Source organism: Bufo gargarizans, chromosome 1, assembly GCF_014858855.1.
Source record: "Bufo gargarizans isolate SCDJY-AF-19 chromosome 1, ASM1485885v1, whole genome shotgun sequence".
Lineage (NCBI taxonomy): Eukaryota > Metazoa > Chordata > Amphibia > Anura > Bufonidae > Bufo > Bufo gargarizans.
Window position 1 is genome coordinate 594,339,846 of NC_058080.1, and position 21,879 is coordinate 594,361,724.

The window sequence follows — 21,879 nt, forward strand, 5'->3', positions numbered from 1 at the left end:
GCCGCTATTTTAGGAAAAATTGTGATTTGTTACTACGAAGCACGAGGAGATTTGCATTCATTGCGAATTGAATTTTTCACTCATATCTAATTGCAACCTTCAGAAATAAACTTTACTAGAATCACTGTGAGATTGAAACCTTTTTAATTCAGTCATGCTGACCTTGTAACACTGATCTTAACACAGCTGAAAAATGGACTTTTACCAGATAAGATAACTGTCACCGAAGTTTAATTGTGTCCTATGCTGCTGTGATTAGTTTCCAGGCTTATGTAGTTAGCGATTGTGCTAGTTTTAGTTCTACCAAAAAAAGAATACTTCATCAACTTTAACAGTTTGGTTTCTGTGCAAGGACTCGACATAAATCTTTCGATATGGGAGAAATATATTGCTGCTATATAACACACATCGTTGTCTTTCTAATGCATTTGGAAGCATTCTTCTTATGCACACGACCGTATCCGTTTTGCTGCCAACAAACCGTGTATCCCCAAAATACGGCTACCATCTGTGTGCCATGCACATTTTTTCGTGGACCCAATTGTGCCGGCATACATACATAATTCCTCTGGGTAGCCATCTTATATGCTTCTGGCATATGTAAAAAAAACTGTGAACTCTCATCTTCCCGAAGCCTGGGTCACCTATGATATAGATGGACACTTTTATTACCACTACTCTTTGAGGCCGGCTATAAAAGGTCATAAAAGCTATACCAGGCCCAGCTCATCCTGTTCTTTAAGATAAGATCAGCTCGCTGTCAAGCCTGGCTGGAGCGTGACGTTATTAATTTCCAGGTCTGGTTTGAGGAGAGCTAATAGCCCTTAATTAGCTCTGGGCATAAAACCAGTCCACTTTCATATTTCATTTATGAATCAACTTATGCCCTTTCTGACACCAGATCCAGGCTCTACAGAGTATTGTGGTTAATTGGGTATCAAATATGACTAGAGGATGTGATTCTGTAGCTGACCTATGGGTGGTAGAAGAACTACAGGTCCCAGCATTACCGTGTGTGGTCTCATTCTGTAGGTAAATAAATAAGGATCGCAAATATGTATTCTGTATAAAAATATGCCGATGTATCAGGAGATACGAGCTTAAGTATAATCCTCATTGTAGGAACTGAACTTTGATGGGGTCATAAAACACTTGGGGGCCAATCCCTAGGCTTCACAGTCACTCTGCTGCCATTGGCTGACAGGAGTAAGTCTCCTGCCCATGGGAGAGTTCATAAAAATCCATGCACAAGGACAGAGGAGAGAGACCCATGGAACATCACCAGACACTTAATTGGACATTGACGGCATATCCCTGTATCAGAAGAACTTTGAGGGTCTCCCCTGATACATACTGAAAAGGGGTTTGCAAGGATTCAAAAAGGACATATGAACGACCATCTGAAACCCTCCAGAGAAACTAAGTATTCTTTCATCTTTTTCCCTTTCATTTGAACTGTCGTGATTATTTATATTGTTATTATTATTCTGTAGATTTATAGTCATTTTCATTAGACTTGTATGCACTGCTTTTTACCGCTTATTAAAGATTATAAAATCTAAATAGCCAAGTCTTCCATATTCTAAGCTGCTGAACAACGTACCTTGCCTTTGAAGAGACGTTACCAGGTAGTTAGTTAAATTGCATTTAGGAATTGTAGCTGGGGGTGATTGACTGCGGTTGGTCAGTAAGTGATATCCGGTTCATCCACTGATCTGTGTGATAGTGAATGACCCGGATAGTCGGCTCGTGGACCGGGAACCCACGTGGTGGCAGTTACCGAAGTGTAGTGGGGGGTGTTAGCCGAATGGTAATACCCCGGTCACGTGAGGTCTCTGTGTGTGCGCAGACTCCGTCACAGACCACTACGTCACAGCTGTGGGATCCGGAGCGATCGGATCCATAGTTCGTGACATTTTCTGGTGGCAGCGGTGGGATTCTGTATGCTTAGAATATTAGTGCATGAAGTTATGTCCATAACTCTGTACTAAAGGATTGAAAAATTCTGGAAGACGAAGCACAGTGCATTAGTTTTGATAGAATAATAATTCACGACAGTACCCTCCCCTCTCTCTTGTTTTCTGTCCTATCTTTTATTTGGCAATAATGTCCGAATCCGTGAATTATGACGTCCTGAGCGTGGCTGATATCACAGCTCTGTGTGAGCACAAAGGCATCCAAGTATATGGGAAAAATAAGACTGTCCTTATCCAGGAGTTATGTGCACGGAGGAGTCAAGAGTCATCCCTGCAGGATTCAGAGAATGGAGGAGACTCTGGGGCCCCTGAGCCAGGTGACCCCTTCCAGAATGAGGATGATGAACTGGGAGGAGGACAGCCTGCTGGGGCTTGCAGTCCTCTAGCTGGACATAACTCTGTCTCTATGCCATCCCAAAATGGTCTGGACCAACTAATGCTCAGTAACCCGGACTTATATTTTCGGCTGCTGGAGGCACGTCGTGCAGAGCGTAAGGCTGAGCTCGAGGCTGCAGAGCGCAAGGCTGAGCGCGAGGCTGCAGAACGGGAAGCTGTCCGCAGGCATGAACTGGACCTGGCCCGAGTACAGCTTCAGGGGTCCGACCGGCATGCCTACATCCACAGGCCCATCCCTGATGGTCAAGCCAAAACTGCCTGTGATGGAGTCTGAGAACTGTGACATTGATCTTTTCCTGCATGCTTTTGAAACCTCATGCCAGCAGTACCAGGTACCAGAGCCACAGTGGGCGGGACATCTAATGTCCGCACTGAAGGGCAAAGCTATGGAGGCCCTGGTCGGACTACCATTAGCAGAGCGTACCAGTTACGCGGTCATCAAAAAGGCTATTCTGGTCAAGTACCAGCTGACTCCAGAGACTTACCGTTTACGGTTCCGGTCCCTGCGGAGAGGGCCCGGAGATACTTTTATGGACCATCTGGGCAAGTTGCAGACCACCTTCCAACAGTGGTCTGATCCCCTCACAGAGGACACCAAGCAGTCCCTGGCGGATCTGATGGTCCGAGAACAGTTTGTCTCCAATTGCCCCACAGATGTGCAAAAATATGTATGTGAGCACAAGCCGAAGAGTGCGCGAGAGGCGGCCGAGCTAGCCGATGAATACGTCGCCATGCCCAGCACTCGGGCATTCAAAGACACTCTGTCCCGTCTGGGAGGAACCTCTTCATCTGCTTCTTCCTCCCGGCCAGCTTTGTCGGTTCCTGTCCAGCGACCCTTTCACAGGCCTGCACAAAGACCGGAAGGAGTCAAGCCAGCACCGACAGACGCGCGCAAGTGCTATGCGTGCGGCAAGCCAGGACACCTCAGCCACTCGTGCCCGGAGAAGAAGACAGCACCCCCTGGCAAGCTTGCCCGCAACCCATCATCTGTGCTGTTAGTGAATGGAGCTGCAAGACACACCGCAGACAACCTACAGTCGGTTACTGTGGGCAACCGGTGCACCACAGGCTTCCGCGATACAGGAGCCGAAGTCACACTAGTTCGGCCTGAACTAGTGGATGACGCAGACCTTATTCCCGGCAAAAGCCTCACCATCACGGGAGTTGGGGGGGTGAGCCCTAATGTTCCCCTAGCTCGTGTTTTCCTTGATTGGGGGGCTGGGAGTGGAGTAAGGGAGGTGGGAGTCTCTGCGGAGATCCCCACAAATGTTTTATTAGGCACTGACCTAGGACGATTGGTCTCGTGCTACGTGCCCCCTGGAAGCACACAGGACTCACCCGTCCCTATGGAGGTCCCTGGACATACCGAGGTACTGTGCAAGGATGTTTGCGTAACATCAGATAACCTTGGGGATGGACCTCGGGAGGTGGGAGGTGGGGTGTGTGGGAGCAGTTCTCCTATGACAGGAGATGTAGAGGGGATGGCGGGTGTATGTACACAGGTAGCGGACATGTGTTTAACTGATTCAAGTTGTGCAAATGTTAAATGTGATGACATTATTGTGCCTGTGTTGCCCGTCACTCGCAGGGCTGCAAAAGCCGCAGCGGAACGCTCCATTGGGGAAGAGCAAGTGGAAGTGTCCCCTTCCACCGGTTCGGACCCCGTGGACTTAACCGCGTCAGAGCCTCAGCCACTGTCCCTGTTCGCCACAGGACAGCTGGCTGGGACTTGTAGTGCCGCCTTTGAGCAGGCCCTGCGAGATGACCCTACCTTGGAGCAGCTAAGAGGGTTAGCTGCCAGCCCTCCCACTGAGGGAGACAAATACCGAGTGTGTTGGGACAATGGGAAACTGTATAAGGAGGACATCTCCCACAGTGACAGTAGGGTGGGGCCACTCAAGAGGCAGCTCATTGTACCTGTGCAGTTCAGGGAACAATTACTGCAAGTGGCTCATGAGATCCCCTTAGCTGGTCACCTGGGAATAACCAAAACAAAGTCCCGGGTGATGCAGAATTTTTTCTGGCCTGGCCTCGGGGCAGATGTCGCCAAGTACTGCAGGTCCTGCGACACCTGTCAGCGAGTTGGCAAAGCAGGAGACCGTCACCGAGCTCCATTGAATCCCTTACCGATAATTGATGAACCCTTCAGGAGGGTGGCCGTGGACATCATTGGTCCACTGGCCATCCCCAGCAGTTCGGGTAAACGGTTCATATTAACCCTGGTGGATTACGCGACGCGCTACCCGGAAGCAGTGGCGTTATCCTCCATTAGGGCGGACAAGGTTGCAGACGCCCTGCTGGGGATCTTCACGAGAGTGGGGTTCCCAGCTGAGCTTCTCAGCGACCAAGGACCTCAGTTCATGTCTGAACTAATGCAGGGGCTCTGTAGGAAAATACAGGTGAACCATATCGTAGCCAGCCTTTACCACCCACAAACAAACGGCCTCTGTGAGCGCTTCAACGGGACGTTGAAGCAGATGCTGAAGACGTTCGTGGAGGCGCAAGGGAAGGACTGGGAACGATATCTACCTCACCTGCTATTTGCCTACAGAGAGGTTCCCCAGGAGTCAACCGGGTTTTCGCCCTTCGAACTCCTGTATGGTCGACGAGTAAGAGGTCCCCTAGACCTAATCAGAGAGTCTTGGGAAGGCAAGGTTGCCGGAACTGAAGTCTCTGTAGTAGACTATGTCCTCAGGTTCCGAGACAAAATGGAGTCGCTGGTAGGTCTGGTACAGGAGAATATGGTGCAGGCCCAAAGCAAACAGAAGCAGTGGTATAACCGCACTGCCCGAGAGAGAATCTACCAGGAGGGGCAGAAGGTCTATGTCCTGCTGCCAATGCGGCAAAACAAACTGCAAGCTGCATGGGAAGGGCCGTACCCCATTGTCAAATGTCTGAGTAAGGTAAATTATGTGGTGGGCCTTGGAGAGGGAGGTAGGAGACAGAAGACGTTTCACGTCAACATGCTCAAGGAGCATCACGAGAGAACGCCACATGTTATGCCGGTTTGCAGCCTGCCCGAAAGGGAGGAGGCCGACCCCCTACTAGATCTGCTAGCTGACACTCGAGAGTTGGAGGTGGACTTAACCCTCAACCCTCAACTCTCGTCCCAGCAGAGATCTCAGCTCTTAGAAGTGTTGACGGCTCACCGTGACACTTTTACAGGGAAACCCGGGAGAACTCACCTTGCAGTCCATCATGTGGACACAGGTACACATGCTCCCACAAAGCAGTCCGCCTACCGTGTCTCACTGGAGGTCCAGGCAGACCTCAGGAGGGAGATCGAGGAGATGAAGCAGCTCGGGGTCATTCAGAAATCCCACAGCGCTTGGGCCTCACCGGTGGTTCTGGTCCCGAAGAAAGATCAGACAACCAGGTTCTGTGTGGATTATCGGAAACTGAATGCCATCACAACCTCGGATGCTTACCCCATGCCCAGGATTGATGAACTGTTAGATAAGTTGGCAGGAGCCAGCTACCTGACAATCATGGACCTGAGCAGGGGGTATTGGCAGATTCCCCTGACCTCGGAGGCTCAGGAGAAGTCGGCCTTCATCACCCCTTTCGGCTTATACGAATTTACTGTAATGCCGTTTGGGATGAAGAATGCGCCAGCCACCTTTCAAAGGCTTGTGAATGACTTGCTGGAAGGACTAGAAGAATGTGCTGTCGCCTATTTAGACGACATTGCCGTGTATAGCCCCACGTGGAAGGAGCATCTGGTGCACCTGTCGCAAGTACTGGACAAACTTGCTGCGGCTGGACTAACTGTTAAGCCTAGCAAGTGCCAGCTGGGCATGAATGAGGTCACTTACTTAGGCCACAGAGTAGGAGGAGGCACACTGAGGCCTGAAATAGAGAAGGTGAAAGCCATTACGAGATGGCCAACACCTCTCACCAAGAAGCAGGTCATGTCTTTCTTGGGAACGGCCGGGTACTATAGGAAGTTCATCCCGAACTATAGCGCCCTGGCCAAGCCTCTGACAGACTTGACCAAGAAGAAGCTGCCCAGGATGGTGTCATGGACGCCGGAATGCGAGCAAGGCTTCCAGGCCCTGAAGGATGCACTAGCCAGTGCTCCTGTGCTTCAGGCCCCAGATTTCACTCGGAAGTTTGTGGTCCACACGGATGCTTCCGCCTTTGGTCTGGGTGCAGTCCTGAGTCAGGTGAACCAGGCCGGGGAGGAGCATCCTGTACTATACCTGAGCCGTAAGTTACTGGCCAGGGAGACCAGCTACTCCACAATAGAGAAGGAGTGTTTAGCTATTGTGTGGTCCCTGCAAAAGCTACAACACTACCTGTATGGACGCAATTTCACAGTGATCACTGATCACAATCCCCTCAGCTGGTTGGCACGTCTCGCAGGAGACAATGCGAAACTGCTGAGATGGAGCCTGATTTTGCAGCAGTACAACTTCACCGTGCAGCACAGAAAAGGTAGTTTACATGGAAATGCCGACGGGTTGTCGCGGCAGGGAGAATCGGCCGGAGACGGCTGGGTTGCTGTGGAATAGGCTTGTGGCCATTTCCCCAGGCAACCTTTTAAAAGAGGGAGGTGTGCCGGCATACATACATAATTCCTCTGGGTAGCCATCTTATATGCTTCTGGCATATGTAAAAAAAACTGTGAACTCTCATCTTCCTGAAGCCTGGGTCGCCTATGATATAGATGGACACTTTTATTACCACTACTCTTTGAGGCCAGCTATAAAAGGTCATAAAGCTATACCAGGCCCAGCTCATCCTGTCCTGTAAGATAAGATCAGCTCGCTGTCAAGCCTGGCTGGAGCGTGACGTCATTAATTTCCAGGTCTGGTTTGAGGAGAGCTAATAGCCCTTAATTAGCTCTGGGCATAAAACCAGTCCACTTTCATATTTCATTTATGAATCAACTTATGCCCTTTCTGACACCAGATCCAGGCTCTACAGAGTATTGTGGTTAATTGGGTATCAAATATGACTAGAGGATGTGATTCTGTAGCTGACCTATGGGTGGTAGAAGAACTACAGGTCCCAGCATTACCGTGTGTGGTCTCATTCTGTAGGTAAATAAATAAGGATCGCAAATATGTATTCTGTATAAAAATATGCCGATGTATCAGGGAGATACGAGCTTAAGTATAATCCTCATTGTAGGAACTGAACTTTGATGGGGTCATAAAACACTTGGGGGCCAATCCCTAGGCTTCACAGTCACTCTGCTGCCATTGGCTGACAGGAGTAAGTCTCCTGCCCATGGGAGAGTTCATAAAAATCCATGCACAAGGACAGAGGAGAGAGACCCATGGAACATCACCAGACACTTAATTGGACATTGACGGCATATCCCTGTATCAGAAGAACTTTGAGGGTCTCCCCTGATACATACTGAAAAGGGGTTTGCAAGGATTCAAAAAGGACATATGAACGACCATCTGAAACCCTCCAGAGAAACTAAGTATTCTTTCATCTTTTTCCCTTTCATTTGAACTGTCGTGATTATTTATATTGTTATTATTATTCTGTAGATTTATAGTCATTTTCATTAGACTTGTATGCACTGCTTTTTACCGCTTATTAAAGATTATAAAATCTAAATAGCCAAGTCTTCCATATTCTAAGCTGCTGAACAACGTACCTTGCCTTTGAAGAGACGTTACCAGGTAGTTAGTTAAATTGCATTTAGGAATTGTAGCTGGGGGTGATTGACTGCGGTTGGTCAGTAAGTGATATCCGGTTCATCCACTGATCTGTGTGATAGTGAATGACCCGGATAGTCGGCTCGTGGACAGGGAACCCACGTGGTGGCAGTTACCGAAGTGTAGTGGGGGGGGGTGTTAGCCGAATGGTAATACCCCGGTCACGTGAGGTCTCTGTGTGTGCGCAGACTCCGTCACAGACCACTACGTCACAGCGGTGGGATCCGGAGCGATCGGATCCATAGTTCGTGACACCAATGACTTCAGTATGTAAGCGGACTTCATTTTGCGGACCAGAATAGGACATGTTCTATAATCTGCAGAACGGACATACAGATACATACGGAAAACACAAGTCATAGTTCACTTGGGCAAGTATTTTTATGCTGCTGTTTAAAAAAAAAAATTCTGGAAGTGACATGACTCTACGTTTTAGAAGCTGATTTTTCCAAAAGTCACACCTGCTATCTAGTACAGTATGTGTTTTGCAGGTGTTTATGCAGCTGAAAAATCAATATACCAAATAAAATTGCCTTTAAAGGGAACGTCACCTCCAACAAACATCCCAAGCCAGCAGCAGTGCCTTAGATTAACCAGCAGCGTGTTTACAACGATCATTTTCTTCCTGCAGGCCGATGAAGCAAAAGCTGTAAAAACGTTATTTAATCCCCCGCCTGGTGCTCTTCTCTAGTCAGACTTGAAGTCACTAGAGATGTCGCGAACATAAAATTTTCCGTTCGCGAACGGCGAACGCGAATTTCTACTAATGTTCACGAACAGGCGAACCGTCATAGACTTCTATAGGCAGGCGAATTTTAAAACCTACAGGGACTCTTTATGGCCACAATAGTGATGGAAAAGTTGTTTCAAGAGGACTAATACCTGGACTGTGGCATGCCGGAGGGGGATCCATGGCAAAACTCCCATGAATAATTACATAGTTGACGCAGAGTTGGATTTTAATCCATAAAGGGCATAAATCACCTAACACATTTTTTTTGAACAACGTGGTTTAAAACATCCAGTGTGTGTATACGATCAGGTATGATGTTGTATCGATCAGGTAGTGTAAGGGTTACGCCCGCTTCACAGACATTGACAGACCAAACTCCCCTTTTAATGCACCGCAAACAGTCTATTTGCCCAACCGCAAACTCCCCATTTGTACAAGGTTGGATACAAAGCTAGCCATGTCCCGTTGATGTCATTTAAGGTTTCTTCCTCCACCCAGCCACTTACAACACCAAGGGTCCCCGAAAGGTGAATTTAATTGATTTTTCGAACGGGGAGATGGTTAAAAAAACGCTGGCTCCCTCCCCTTTGTTTGAATCCACGGTCACTGCGTCTGTGCCGTGCAATTTACTGTCCCACCCGATATGAGTGCTATTTTCTATAGTTCTCTCTTCTCATCAGTTTAATCCCTGTTACGTCCCCAATCTGGGGTCCATTTATTAAATGGATTTTCCGATCGGGGAGATGGTTAAAAAAATGCTGGCTCCCTCCCCTTTGTTTGAATCCACGCCACGGTCACTGCGTCTGCGCCGTGCAATTTACTGTCACACCCGATATGAGTGGTATTTTCTGTAGTACTATTCTCATCAGTTTAATCCCTGTTACATCCCATATCAGGGTGGGATTGCCTTTTGTGAAAAAAAAATTTAGGCCGGGTACCTTCGACTGCCTTCACAGTGGCAGACCAAACTCTGATACACCAAACTGAATTGATTTTAGGAACCGGGAGATGGAAAAAGCAGCTTGGTCATTCCTTTTACTCCCAAGTTGGGGCCCTGAGCGTGCACGGAGCAATGTGCTGTGACACCCTATATGAGTGGAGTCTTAACTAGTACTATTCCTATCAGTTTAATCCCTGTTACGTCCCCTATCCGGGGACATGTGTTGAATTTATTAACCATTGTCGAATTAACGAACCATTACGACATCCTGGAATAATTTAGTTCTGAGCTTTGTACTTGCTTTGTATTGGAATTGATGGGGATTTTTTAAATTGTCTGCATTATTTCTAATAAACTATTAAGAGACTTTATTATGATTTTTTTATTTTATGTATTAAAAACCCACCCATACAACCTTAAAAAAATATTTTTTTTAGTTTTTTCTATGAAAAACTATCCAGCCGATCACTTTTGGTCTGATCATAATGAAGCAACGGCCTTATCAACTGGGGTGTGGCAACATTGCCAACACACTCATAGAGGTGATGATCGCTTCATTGTGATACGCAAGCCCCTTCACCACAACAAGGTAACAATCACAAAAGGGGAATTGACACTTATATGTGCTTTTTGTTTTGTTTTTGCAGCCACAGTGCAGCACCAGAGGCCAGAAAAATTAGGCATGTACACATGCCTGAAAAATAATGTTATTGTTGCAGCCGCTGTTGTAGCAGCGGCCGGAAAAATGTATGTTTTCAAGGCAGAAAGGTGACTAAAAAATTGCGGCTTAAACCCTAGTTGGTGGCGGAGAATTCACGAAAGTCATCCGGTATGCAGACATTAAATACAGCAGCGTGGGGACCATTTTGAGGCCAAGGCATGTCATCAGGCCTTTTGTTAGTTAAACGTATATCCTACTGTCAGTCCCTTCGGGATCCATGCTTCATTCATCTTAATGAAGGTGAGGTAATCAACACTTTTTGGACCGAGGCGACTTCTTTTGTCAGTGACAATGCCTCCTGCTGCACTTAAGGTCCTTTCTGACAGGACACTTGAAGCGGGGCAGGCCAGAAGTTCTATCGCAAACTGGGATAGTTCAGGCCACAGGTCAAGCCTGCACACCCAGTAATCAAGGGGTTCATCGCTCCTCAGAGTGTCGATATCTGCAGTTAAGGCGAGGCATTCTGCTACCCGTCGGTTGAGTCGTTCTCTAAGGCTGGATCCCGAAGGGCTGTGGAGATGTGTAGGACTGAAAAAGCTCTGCATGTCCTCCATCAACAACACATCTGTAAAGCATCCTATCCTTGCCGCCGTGGTCGTGGTAGGAGGAGGATTACTTTCCCCTCTTCCCCAGTTAGATTCCCGTTGTGCTGTGACATCCCCCTTATAAGCTGTGTAAAGCATATTTTTTAGTTTGGTTTTGAACTGCTGCATCCTTTCTGACTTCCGGTAATTTGGTAACATTTCCGCCACTTTCTGCTTATACCGGGGGTCTAGTAGCGTGGCCACCCAGTACAGGTCGTTCTCCTTCATCCTTTTTATACGAGGGTCCCTCAACAGACATGACAGCATGAAAGACCCCATTTGCACAAGGTTGGATGCCGAGCTACTCATTTCCTGTTCCTCCTCCTCACTGATGTCACTGACGGTCTGTTCTTCCCCCCAGCCACGTACAACACCACAGGTCCCAGATAGGTGACAACAACAAGCACCCTGGGATGCCTGCTGTGGTTGGTCTTCCTCCTCCTCAAAGCAACATTCCTCCTCCGACTCCTCTTCCTCATACTCCTCTTGCAGCGTTGCCGCAAGCGATGATGACAAGGCTGTTTCTGGTGGTGATGGTGACCACAACTCTTCCTCTTCACGCTCATCTACAGCCTGATCCAGCACTCTTCACAGGGCACGCTCCAGGAAGAAAACAAATGGGATGAGGTCGCTGATGGTGCCTTCAGTGTGACTGACTAGGTTTGTCACCTCCTCAAAAGGGCGCATGACCCTACAGGCATTGCGCATGAGCGTCTAGTAACGTGGCAAAAAAATTCCCAGCTCCGCAGAGGCTGTCCTAGCACCCCAGTCATACAAATACTCGTTGACGGCTTTTTCTTGTTGGAGCAGGCGGTCGAACATTAGGAGTGTTGAATTCCAACATGTCGGGCTGTCGCAAATCAAGCGCCTCACTGGCATGTTGTTTTGGCGCTGAATGTCTGAAAAGTGCGCAATGGCCGTGTAGGAATGCCTGAAATGGCAGCACACCTTCCTGGCCTGCTTGAGGACGTCCTGTAAGCCTGGGTACTTATGCACCAAGCGCTGTACGATCAGATTACACATACAGACGTGGACAAAATTGTTGGTACCCTTTGGTCAATGAAAGAAAAAGTCACAATGGTCACAGAAATAACTTTAATCTGACAAAAGTAATAATAAATTAAAATTCTATAAATGTTAACCAATGAAAGTCAGACATTGTTTTTCAACCATGCTTCAACAGAATTATGTAAAAAAATAAACTCATGAAACAGGCATGGACAAAAATGATGGTACCCCTAGAAAACACAGAACATAATGTGACCAAAGGGACATGTTAATTCAAGGTGTGTCCACTAATTAGCATCACAGGTGTCTACAACCTTGTAATCAGCCATTGGGCCTATATATATGGCTCCAGGTAATCACTGTGTTGTTTGGTGATATGGTGTGTACCACACTCGACATGGACCAGAGGAAGCAAAGGAAAGAGCTGTCTCAAGAGATCAGAAAGAAAATTATAGACAAGCATGTTAAAGGTAAAGGCTATAAGACCATCTCCAAGCAACTAGATGTTCCTGTGAGTACAGTTGCACATATTATTCATAAGTTTAAGATCCATGGGACTGTAGCCAACCTCCCTGGACGTGGCCGCAGGAGGAAAATTGATGACAAATCTAAGAGACGGATAATCCGAATGGTAACAAAAGAGCCTAGAAAGACTTCTAAAGAGATTCAAGGTGAACTTCATGCTCAAGGAACATCAGTGTCAGATCGCACCATCCGTCGTTGTTTGAGCCAAAGTGGACTACATGGGAGACGACCAAGGAGGACACCATTGTTGAAAACGAATCATAAAAAAGCAAGACTGGAATATGCCAAACTACATGTTGACAAGCCACAAAGCTTCTGGGAGAATGTCCTGTGGACAGATGAGACAAAAATCGAAGTTTTTGCCAAGGCACATCAGCTGTATGTTCACAGACGAAAAAATGAAGCATATCAAGAAAAGAACACTGTCCCTACTGTGAAACATGGAGGAGGCTCTGTTATGTTCTGGGGCTGCTTTGCTGCGTCTGGCACAGGGTGTCTTGAATCTGTGCAGGGTACAATGAAATCTCAAGACTATCAAGGAATTCTAGAGAGAAATGTACTAGCCAGTGTCAGAAAGCTTGGTCTCAGTCGCAGGTCATGGGTCTTGCAACAGGACAATGACCCAAAACACACCGCTAAAAACACCCAAGAATGGCTAAGAGGAAAAAATTGGACTATTCTAAAGTGGCCTTCTATGAGCCCTGACCTCAATCCTATTGAGCATCTTTGGAAGGAGCTGAAACATGCAGTCTGGAAAAGGCACCCTTCAAACCGGACACAACTGGAGCAGTTTGCTCATGAGGAGTGGGCCAAAATACCTGCTGAGAGGTGCAGATGTCTCATTGACAGTTACAGGAAGCGTTTGATTGCAGTGATTGCCTCAAAAGGTTGCGCAACAAAATATTAAGTTAGGGGTACCATCATTTTTGTCCATGCCTGTTTCATGAGTTTATTTTTTTACATAATTCTGTTGAAGCATGGTTGAAAAACAATGTCTGACTTTCATTGGTTAACATTTATAGAATTTTAATTTATTATTACTTTTGTCAGATTAAAGTTATTTCTGTGACCATTGTGACTTTTTCTTTCATTGACCAAAGGGTACCAACAATTTTGTCCACGTCTGTATGTGCCATGCACGGCATATGTGTCAACTTGCCCAAATTCAATGCCGCCAACAAATTGCTTCCGTTGTCACACACCACTTTGCCGATCTCCAGTTGGTGCGGAGTCAGCCACTGATCCACCTGTGCATTCAGGGCGGACAGGAGTGCTGGTCTGGTGTGACTCTCTGCTTTCAGGCAAGTCAACCCCAAGACTGCGTGACACTGTTGTATCCAGGATGTGGATTAGCCCCTGGGGAGCTGGGGGGTGCCCTTGATGTAGAGCAAGACGCAGCAGCAGAAGAGGACTCAGCTGAGGATGGAAGAGGATGGAGTAGGAAGAGTAGAGGAGGTGTAGCAAGCCTGCCTGCAAGTCGTGGCGGTGTCACCAACTCCTCTGCAGAGCTACGCATTCCAAGCTTGGCAGCCGTGAGCAGGTTTACCCAATGCGTAGTGTAGGTGATATACCTACCCTGACCGTGCTTTGCAGACCAGGTATCAGTGGTCAGATGGACCCTTGCCCGAACACTGTGTGCCAGAGATGCCATGACTTCCTTTTGCACAATCAAGTACAGGTTGGGGATTGCCTTTTGTGCAAAGAAATTTCGACCGGGTACCTTCCACTGCGGTGTCCCAATAGCTAAAATTTTTTTGAAGGCCTCAGACTCCACCAGCTTGTATGGTAAAAGCTGGCGGGCTAAGAATTCAGACAAGCCAGCTGTCATACGCCGGGAAAGGGGGTGACTGAGAGGGGGAGTGGCTGGTGGTTGAGAGGGGGCAAGGAGGACAGCAGTGATTGACGTGGCTGAAGATGCTGGACCAGGAGGAGGATGGTGGCTTTGAGTTTGTGTGCTGCTTTTACTGTGTTGATCCCATAGGCGTTTGTGATGTGAGATCATGTGCCTTCGCAAAGCAGTTGTACCTAGGTGGGTGTTGGATTTCCCACGACTCAGTTTCTTTTGGCATAGGTTGCAAATGGCATCGCTGTTGTCAGAGGCAGACAGACAAAAAAAATTCCACACTGCTGAGCTTTGCAATGACGGCATTCTGGTGGTTGCTAAAGCATGCGTGTATTGGTGTGCTGTCTGGCCCACCCCGGGTGCCGATACATGCTGTCTGACTGTGGCACTAGCTCCTTGCGACGACCACCCCCTGCTTCCAACTCGTCTCCTCCTTCTCTCTGTCTCCCCTTCTGAACTTTCCCCCTCTTCTTCTTCTCTTCGAGCAGGCACCCACGTGGCATCCACGGACACATCATCATCATCAACCACTTCACTTGTATCTGACACCTCAGCAAAGGAAGCAGCAGCGGGTACAACATCATCATCATCACACTGTACGTCCATGTGTGTGATGCTGCCTGACTGAGACATATCCCTGTTATCTACATCCCCTGGCAATAATGGTTGCGCATCACTAATTTTATCCAACTGATGTGTAAATAACTCCTCTGAGAGATCAAGTGAAGCGGCTGTGGCGGCTGTGGTGGTAGTGGTGGTGGTGGCGGTGGGTGGGAGAGTGGTAACTTGAGAGCAGGTGACCAAAGCTGAGCTGGAGGAGGATGGTGCGTCAAGGTTCGTAGCGGAAGCTGTTGAAGACTGGGTTTCCTGTGTAAACCAGTCAACTATTTTCTCAGAATTTTTTGGGTTAAGGGTACGTGGCCTCTGAACACTGGGCATTATTCCAGGGCCAGTGGAAATCATAGCACCACGACCACGATGGCCTCTGCGGGGTGGCCTGCCTCTGCCTGTCAGTTTTTTTTTATGTGAAGTGGTATTATGCGTGCAAGGTACTGTGCCAACCTATATATGTGGTGGGCAGTGGGCACAGTACAGTCTGTGTGGGCCTGACACACACGGGCTTGCAAATGCGATTATATCACAGAAAATTTTTAAATAGAATTTTTTTTTATCTGCAAGGTATTTGAGTGAATGACACCCTGTAAAAGTGTGAGTGCAGGCCTAGCCACTAGCAGTATACAGTATGTGTGGGCCTGACACACACGGGCTTGCAAATGTGATTATATCACAGAAAAGTTTTAAATATATATTTTTTTATCTGCAAGGTATTTGAGTGAATGACACCCTGTAACGGTATGAGTGCAGGCCTAGCCACTAGCCAGTGGCCACAATACAGTATGTGTGGGCAGGGCCGGTGCAAGGATTTTTGCCAACACAAGCGAAGCTACATTTTGGCGCCCCTCCTCGCAGCTCACCTGGCCCTGGTCCCGTCTGCAGCAGCTGGCTTCTCCTCTGTGTGGTCCTAGTATCTTCTCTCTGCTTCAGACAATCGCTGGTTTGAGGACCGTAGTTTTCACCCTCTAAGACGCACCTAGGTTTTAGAGGAGGATAATAAGAAAAAAATATTTTCCATTACACCTCAGGTCAGACCAGCAATCAGACCCCCAATGTTAATCAGACCTCAGATCAGACCCCCATGTCAGACATCATGCCCCCATGTCACATTTCTCCCCCTCCATGTCAAATCACCCCCCTATGTCACATCAGCCCTCCATGTCACATTTTTCCGCCCTCCCCCAGGGTGCGCCCTAAGGCAGCTGCTTGGTCTGCCTTATGGTAGCACCGGCCCTGTGTGTGGGCCTGACACACACGGGCTTGCAAATGTGATTATATCACAGAAAAATTTTAAATTGAATTTTTCTATCTGCAAGGTATTTGAGTGAATGACACCCTGTAACGGTATGAGTGCAGGCCGAACCACTAGCCAGTGGCCACAGTACAGTATGTGTGGGCCTGACACACACGGGCTTGCATATGTGATTATATCACAGAAAAATGTTAAATATAACTTTTTTCATCTGCAAGGTATTTGAGTGAATGACACCCTGTAACGGTATGAGTGCAGGCCTAGCCACTAGCCAGTGGCCACAATACCGTATGTGTGGGCCTGACACACACGGGCTTGCAAATGTGATTATATCACAGAAAAATGTTAAATAGAATTTTTTTTATCTGCAAGGTATTTGAGTGAATGACACCCTGCAACAGTATGAGTGCAGGCCTAGCCACTAGCCAGTGGCCACAATACAGTATCTGTGGGCCTGACACACACGGGCTTGCAAATGTGATTATATCACAGAAAAATTTTAAATATAATTTTTTATCTGCAAGGTATTTGAGTGAATGACACCCTGTAACGGTATGAGGGCAGGACTAACCACTAGCCAGTGGCCATAATACAGTATGTGTGGGCCTGACACACACGGGCTTGCAAATGTGATTATATCACAGAAAAATTTTAAATATAATTTTTTTTATCTGCAAGGTATTTGAGTGAATGACACCCTGTAACGGTATGAGTGCAGGCCTAGCCACTAGGAGTATAAAGTATGTGTGGGCCTGACACACACGGGCTTGCAAATGTGATTATATCACAGAAAAATGTTAAATAGAATTTTTTTTAATCTGCAAGGTATTTGAGTGAATGACACCCTGTAACGGTATGAGTGCAGGCCTAGCCACTAGCCAGTGGCCACAATACAGTATGTGTGGGCCTGACACACACGGGCTTGCAAATGTGATTATATCACAGAAAAATGTTAAATATAATTTTTTTCATCTGCAAGGTATTTGAGTGAATGACACCCTGTAACGGTATGAGTGCAGGCCTAGCCACTAGCCAGTGCCCACAATACAGTATGTGTGGGCCTGACACACACGGGCTTGCAAATGTGATTATGTCACAGAAAAATATTAAATATAATTTTTTTTTATCTGCAAGCTATTTTCTGTCACACCCTGTATAAATGGTGTGCACTGTGCACACAGTGCTGTCTATGACTGAGCCTGCAGCCTCTCATACACGGGCAGCCAGGCAACTGCAATATATATACAGTACAGACCAAAAGTTTGGACACACCTTCTCATTCAAAGAGTTTTCTTTATTTTCATGACTATGAAAATTGTAGATTCACACTGAAGGCATCAAAACTATGAATGAGCACATGTGGAATTATATACATAACAAAAAATGTGAAACAACTGAAAATATGTAATATTCTAGGTTCTTCAAAGTAGCCACCTTTTGCTTTGATTACTGCTTTGCACACTCTTGGTATTCTCTTGATGAGCTTCAAGAGGTAGTCACCTGAAATCGTCTTCCAACAGTCTTGAAGGAGTTCCCAGAGATGCTTAGCACTTGTTGGCTCTTTTGCCTTTAATTTTGCGGTCCAGATCACCCCAAACCATCTTGATTGGGTTCAGGTCCGGTGACTGTGGAGGCCAGATCATCTGGCGCAGCACCCAATCAGTCTCCTTCATAGTCAAATAGCCCTTACACAGCCTGGAGGTGTGTTTGGGGTCATTGTCCTGTTGAAAGATAAATGATGGTCCAACTAAACGCAAACCGGATGGAATAGCATGCCGCTGCAAGATGCTGTGGTAGCCATGATGGTTCAGTATGCCTTCAATTTTAAATAAATCCCCAACAGTGTCAGCAACAAAGCACCCCCACACCATCACACCTCCTCCTCCATGCTTCACGGTGGGAACCAGGCATGTAGAGTCCATCCGTTCACCTTTTCTGCGTCGCACAAAGACGCGGTGGTTGAAACCAAAGATCTGAAATTTGGACTCACCAGACCAAAGCACAGATTTCCACTGGTCTAATGTCCATTCCTTTTGTTCTTTAGCCCAAACAAGTCTATTCTGATTGTTGCCTGTCCTTAGCAGTGGTTTCCTAGCAGATATTCTACCATGAAGGCCTGATTCACACAGTCTCCTCTTAACAGTTGTTCTAGAGATGTGTCTGCTGCTAGAACTCTGTGTGGCATTGACCTGGTCTCTAATCTGAGCTGCTGCTAACCTGCGATTTCTGAGGCTGGTGACTCGGATGAACTTATCCTCCGCAGCAGAGGTGACTCTTGGTCTTCCTTTCCTGGGGCGGTCCGCATGTGAGCCAGTTTCTTTGTAGCGCTTGATGGTTTTTGTGACTGCACTTGGGGACACTTTTAAAGTTTTCCCAATTTTTCAGACTGACTGACCTTGATTTCTTAAAGTAATAATGGCCACTCGTTTTTCTTTACTTAGCTGCTTTTTTCTTGCCATAATACAAATTCTAACAGTCTATTCAGTAGGACTATCTGCTGTGTATCCGCCTGACTTCTCCACAATGCAACTGATGGTCCCAACCCCATTTATAAGGCAAGAAATCCCACTTATTAAACCTGACAGGGCACACCTGTGAAGTGAAAACCATTTCAGGTGACTACCTCTTGAAGCTCAACAAGAGAATGCCAAGAGTGTGCAAAGCAGTAATCAAAACAAAAGGTGACTACTTTGAAGAACCTAGAATATGACATATTTTCAGTTGTTTCACACTTTTTTGTTATGTATATAATTCCACGTGTGTTAATTCATAGTTTTGATGCCTTCAGTGTGAATCTACAATTTTCATAGTCATGAAAATAAAGAAAACTCTTTGAATGAGAAGGTGTGTTCAAACTTTTGGTCTGTACTGTATATATAAAAAAAAAAAAAAAAAGCTCACTGATGTACCAGCCCTGAAAAGGGCTTTTTGGGGTGCTGTCAGGACGCTGTCCTTATAGCAGATGAGTCTGTGGACACAGAACAATGCCCTAGCTAACGCTTTCCCTATTGAATCAGCAGCAGCAACACTCTCCCTCCTCTCACTGTGAATGCAGCTTCCGAATGAATTCAAAATGGATGCTGTCCTGGAGGTGGGAGGGTCTGGGAGGGAGGGTCTGCTGCTGATTGGCTGGAATGTGTCTGCTGACTGTGAGGTACAGGGTCAAAGTTTACTCAATGATGATGTGTAGGGGGCGGACCGAACATCGCATATGTTCGCCCGCAGCGGCGAACGCGAACAAGCCATGTTCGCCGGGAACTATTCACCGGTGAATAGTTTGGGACATCACTAGAAGTCACGGGGGCAGCGCCCTCCTTGCTTCAAATCACGGTAACCATGCCCCCTTCCGTGCCCCTTCCTTGTGATTGACAGCACTTATGTTTGTTGGACGTGACAGGTTCCCTTTAAATCTGCTCTGTATCTGCTCCATATTTTTCTGTTTACTGTGTGAACACAGCTTTATCTTAAGTGTGGCTTGTGTATGTTATGTTAAGTTGTCTTAGCTGTGCCATAAAAATGTATCACATAAGAGAAGTCTCGTAAGCCAGTGGGTAACTACTGGGGAAGCGGGGGAAGCAGTTGTTTCGAGGGCCCTGGCTGACAAGGGGCCCGGCACCCAGCAGCATGCCCTGTCTATCACTGCAGAGGTACACAACATTCACAGACAACATATGGGGGTCCCTCAGCTCCGCACCCCCCCTCCCAGTATACCAGACATAGGGACTACGTCGCCGTGCCCTTCCGCTCAGTGTAGATGCTAGATCCTTCTAAGCTACAGGACCTTTGATGATGTCTTGACCATGTGACCAGTCATATAGGAGGAAGGAGCCAGGCTGTGGGCTGGTAGTGGCTTTATGATCCTCATCCGCTCCTGAATTTGGCTTGAACATATGAGGTTAGCACCCTAGGACTTAGAATTCCGGGTCCTTAGATGTTAATGCGCGGGATGTGTAGAAGACTGTATGGCCTCATTCACACATTGCAGATTTAGTCAAATCTGCAAAAAAGATGTACAGTGTGTAGCATAACTGTGTGTGTGTGTCTGCCTACCCAGAGCAGCTGTATGTGGGGTGCATGTAGCAGAGCTGAGGGTGCTTCATGTGTATAATGCAGCAAAGAGAGGTGTATAGTGTGAATCCAGCACAGTAGTGTGTGTGGTGTATGTAGCAGAGCTGTATGAGACAGAGGACTGTATAATGTGCACAGCAGAGCTGTGTATGTAAAATGTGCAACACAGTGATATATAATGTGGCACCCAGAGCTGTGTGTGTATGCTGTGTGTGTAGCAGAGCTATGTATGTAAAATGTGCAACACAGTGATATATAGTACAATGTGTCTACTAGAGCTGTGTGTGTGTTCCTGTAGCAGTGATGTGTATGTAAAATGCTCTCAAAAAGAGCAAGCAATATAAAACATTGTAGTTTGGTACCTTTTACCCCGTAAAGACCGGGCCCATTTTCATTTTTACATTAGCCATAACCTTTTTATTTTCCCATTCACATAGTCAAATGATGGCTTATTTTGTGTGGGACAATATGCATTTTTTAATTGCTGCCACTTAATTTACCATGTCTTGTATCAGAAAGCAGGAAAAACAAATCTTTGCGTGTTAAAAAAAAAAAAAAAACACACACACAATTCCGCCAAGGTTTTTGAGGTTTTGACATCACGGCGTTTACAAAAAATGACGTCTTATTCTACGGCTCAATATGATACTAAATGATACAAAACTTGTATGGTTTTTATTTGGTTTAATTACCTAAAATTACTTGGTCTATGTGAGGGCTTGTTTTTGTGTGACTATCAGTAGTTTTCTTGAGGGGAAAGGATGCATACAAAAATTTGCTGTGGGGCCCACCAGTCACTTCTAGCTATGCCCCATGGCAGAGGAGCTGGGCCTGCAGCGTCACTAGCTGGTGTTGGTTGTAATGCGTAGCTGACCTTTTCTTTATAGAGAGATACTCTGTAGCTGCTTTTCTCTCGGTGGCTGGCTGGGTGGAGGTCATGCTTGAGAACTCTTCTCATTAAAGAAATTCAACACAACTATTACAGAGGTGCCAGAAAAAATGCTTTGGATCATTTCAAATCATCAGAATTGTGAATGCAGCTTTGGACTAATGTAAAGCCAGTGTCAATGAAGATACCTAACACAAGAAATCCAGCTTTCTGAAAAGAAAATCTACCTACTTACCCCATAATATATCCATCACTTCCATACTGCAAATGTGTTTGTTATTCACTATCCATTTAAGTTTCCTATATCGGACACCCACTAGGGCTCATTTCTCTAGAATAGATTTTGAGTGTATTAGGAAACACTTGCAAACACAGGGAGAACCTGTATGCAGATGTTGCCCCAAGCTGGATTCAAACCTATGATGTCAGTGCAACGATTGAATCACCATGTTGTCCACGTTCTTTATACAACAATGGTTGAGGCTTTTATGGACTCTATACCTAAAGCTGCATTTAGTCACAGACCACTTTCAGTGCCTGCTACTGTCTTTAGCAGGAACATGCACAACTCATGTGATACTAAAGGGGAATTCTGATAATTTGACATAATAACCTACTGTATCTACCGAATAGGGAATAACTATTAAAACA